This window comes from Diaphorina citri, unplaced genomic scaffold (genome assembly GCF_000475195.1).
Source record: "Diaphorina citri unplaced genomic scaffold, Diaci psyllid genome assembly version 1.1 scaffold2107, whole genome shotgun sequence".
Lineage (NCBI taxonomy): Eukaryota > Metazoa > Arthropoda > Insecta > Hemiptera > Psyllidae > Diaphorina > Diaphorina citri.
In genome coordinates this window covers 8,057-11,900 of record NW_007379532.1, presented here as the reverse complement: position 1 = coordinate 11,900, position 3,844 = coordinate 8,057, and the positions used below count along the sequence as shown (strand labels likewise).

The 3,844-nt window shown below is 38.4% G+C and overlaps 1 long non-coding RNA gene across 1 annotated transcript in view; it reads left to right on the top strand.

Moving 5' to 3' along the window:
* The window catches only part of LOC113471139, an 8,956-nt gene extending 6,178 nt beyond the window's left edge, over positions 1-2,778 (top strand). Inside the window, exon 2 of the long non-coding RNA XR_003393952.1 lies at positions 2,577-2,778. This is a non-coding gene — a long non-coding RNA (uncharacterized LOC113471139). The remainder of the gene's footprint in view (positions 1-2,576) is intronic.
* Positions 2,779-3,844: the final 1,066 nt, after the last annotated feature.

Sequence of the window (3,844 nt, the reverse complement as noted above, 5' to 3'; positions counted from 1 at the left end):
AAAAAAGGAGAAAAAAACAAAAAAAACAACCCTTGACAAAAAAAAAAAAAAAAAAAAAAAAGCTCTTGGTAAGAACATATTTTAATGAAATGAAAACAGAATTTAATTTTTGCGACAATGCTTTTATTAATTTTTCTTCTTCTTAAAGTTTATGTTGCTTAAACTTTTTTTCAGATATTTTTAAGAAATCTAACAAGACTTTGTTCATTTGACTGGGCGTATGATCGCTTTGTTCCATTTAGCTTAGCTAAGTACGCTTAGCTAGTGTTAAGTAGTGTTGAGTGTTGAAACTTGGAGTAAAATAAAAATATTGTTTGACGTTCTTTCTGTATTTGTGCCACTTTTACCCTTCCAGGAACCTTTCCTGAAATAATTACAAGGGTTATATTTTCAGGGTTTTTGCTATGAATTTCTTCATATGAATTCACTTGGAGCAGCTTGCAGCTGGTACAGTGTACACTATAATATATCTCAGTATATCATCACCTCTTTCACGGATCGGCCACGGATGAGAGACCCATCCCAGAATGGGCATGCTATGCTCATACAAAGAACCAAGGTTCAATATGTTTTTTTTTTTTTTAAAGGTTTGATAGAGAGAACTGTAACTGCCAAGGTCTCATCGTCACGAAATCGAAGAGAGAAGGACGACAGGATAGGAGAAAGCCAGCCGTTCCGAGAACGAACATTATCCGTTCAGGAAAAAACCGCTCCGGGCGGGAATCGAACCCGCGACCTAGCGCTTACAAGGCAGATGCGCTATGCGCTAGCAACCGAGCTCATTATTAGGCTGGCGGTCCAATATGAATTAATGAATTACGAGTAGGTAGCTGTTAAAACCCAATCCCAATGTTCAAATTCAAAGCCAGTTAAAGTCATTCTCTGCCACCCAACTGCCTAGATGTTATTCCCAATATTTTGAACAAAGGAGTCAAATTCGTCTGTAGTTACTTCAACATTCACTTCCTTTGTGGTATCTATTGTTGCTACCCATAATCCGCTTAAAGTACTGTCAATAACTCACTTGTTTCTTGGCGGGGTGGAGAGGTACCTAATATACAGAGTACCTAAGGCGTCATACCTACTAAGGAACCAGCTGGTGGCATACCTAACCTACGGTGTCATGCCAACTGAGGCTTGTGGTGTACTTTTGTTTGACGGAGGTTTAACATCAATTAATAACTTCCAAGGAAGCTAAGTTGTTCAGTGACCGAACTCCCTAGTAGGCCATAAGAACTCCCTAGTAGGCCATAAGCCTGAATGGAGTTTCAAACCAGGCAAAAACATTCGAAGTAAAAAAAGCTTGCATGTGCAGAGCGGTAACGTGAACTTTTCCCTTGTAATCAGCTTTTCTTGAAACTTTGTGGCGCAAAATGAAAAGCCATATACCTACGAATACGAGCAGAAGTACCAAGAAGCAAGAAGTAAATCGAGTTTTTTCCTCTCTCTTTTCCAAACAAGAACTAACCTAATTCCTCGAACCAATTAAAACTTTTCGAAAAATTTATTCCCGTCAAAACTCTTCAGATTTATAAAGGGGAGAAAAAAAACTAGAAAAACAACACTTGACAAAAAAAAAGCTCTTGGTAAGAACATATTTTAATGAAATGAAAACAGAATTTAATTTTTGCGACAATGCTTTTATTAATTTTTCTTCTTCTTAAAGTTTATGTTGCTTAAACTTTTTTTCAGATATTTTTAAGAAATCTAACAAGACTTTGTTCATTTGACTGGGCATATGATCGCTTTGTTCCATTTAGCTTAGCTAAATGAAATGAAAACAGAATTTAATTTTTGCGACAATGCTTTTATTAATTTTTCTTCTTCTTAAAGTTTATGTTGCTTAAACTTTTTTTTTTCAGATATTTTTAAGAAATCTAACAAGACTTTGTTCATTTGACTGGGCGTATGATCGCTTTGTTCCATTTAGCTTAGCTAAGTACGCTTAGCTAGTGTTAAGTAGTGTTGAGTGTTGAAACTTGGAGTAAAATAAAAATATTGTAAAAAATAAAAAATATTGTTTGACGTTCTTTCTGTATTTGTGCCACTTTTACCCTTCCAGGAACCTTTCCTGAAATAATTACAAGGGTTATATTTTCAGGGTTTTTGCTATGAATTTCTTCATATGAATTCACTTGGAGCAGCTTGCAGCTGGTACAGTGTACACTATAATATATCTCAGTATATCATCACCTCTTTCACGGATCGGCCACGGATGAGAGACCCATCCCAGAATGGGCATGCTATGCTCATACAAAGAACCAAGGTTCAATATGTTTTTTTTTTTTTTAAAGGTTTGATAGAGAGAACTGTAACTGCCAAGGTCTCATCGTCACGAAATCGAAGAGAGAAGGACGACAGGATAGGAGAAAGCCAGCCGTTCCGAGAACGAACATTATCCGTTCAGGAAAAAACCGCTCCGGGCGGGAATCGAACCCGCGACCTAGCGCGTACAAGGCAGATGCGCTATGCGCTACCAACCGAGCTCATTATTAGGCTGGCGGTCCAAATTAATGAATTACGAGTAGGTAGCTGTTAAAACTCAGTCCCAATCTTCAAATTCAAACAATAGAAAGGTAGCAGCCTAAATGTATATCAAATAATGTGTACTTTGATAGTTTGATCTAATAAAGTTCATCACTAAGTAATAATATACCTAGTTAGGAAAAATAAATAGGTTTAGATACCCATTAACTAAGGAGCTAAGTAAGTCTACGAGTAGGATCTATATAAATTATTAAAAATAAATATAGTGACTAATATCAATCACCTTTTCTTTTACCTCTCTTTTCTTTCAGTTAAAAAACAGCAAATTCAAACCCAGTTAAAGTCATTCTCTGCCACCCAACTGCCTAGATGTTATTCCCAATATTTTGAACAAAGGAGTCAAATTCGTCTGCATTTACTTCCACAGTCACTTCCTTTGTGGTATCTATTGTTGCTACCCATAATCCGCTTAACGTACTGTCAATAACTCACTTGTTTCTTGTCGGGGTGGAGAGGTACCTAATATACAGAGTACCTAAGGGGTCATACCTACTAAGGAACCAGCTGGTGGCATACCTAGCCGACGGTGTCATGCCAACTGAGGCTTGTGGTGTACTTTTGTTTGATAGAGGTTCAACATCAATTAATAACTTCCAAGGAAGCTAAGGTGTTCAGTGACGGAACTCCCTAGTAGGCCATAAGCTTCCCTCCTACTCACATTAACCTCAACCAGCCTGAATGGAGCCGGAAGCCCAGAGCTGCGAATGGGAAGTTTTTTTTCAATCCATATAGGAGCAGTTATTAGGTAGTGGATTTTGGGTGCACCTTTTGGTACACCTCGTGTATCAGGTGCATTTAGGAGGCACCCCTTGATTCTATTGACACATCCCATCCTGTATGCTCTTAACAGTGCAATGATGCTTCTTTCTATTATCTCTCCCTCCCTCTCCTTCTCTCTCTCTCTCTCTCTCTCTCTCTCTCTCTCTCTCTTTCTTTCTCTATCTTTTCTCTTTCTTTATCTTTTCTCTCTCTCTCTCTCTCTTTCTCTCCCTCCCTATCTCTCAAAAGTAAGAACAATAGAAAATAGAAAAGGATAAAAGAGAAGGAAGGGAGGAAGAAGAGGAGGAGGAAGAAGAGGAGGAGGAGGAGGAAGAGAGGAGGAGGAGAGGGGGGGGTTCTATATCTTATTCTTCACAGCTATTCACACTTGGTACTCTCGCAGAGACTTCGGAGAGAGTAACTAAAGTCTGTGGGTGTGCATGTACCCTCCAGATATGCAATCATATGGTGTGACTCAATGAAAAACAGATGAATAGAGAGGGAGAAGGAGGGGGGAGAGAGGAGAAGGAAGAAGGAG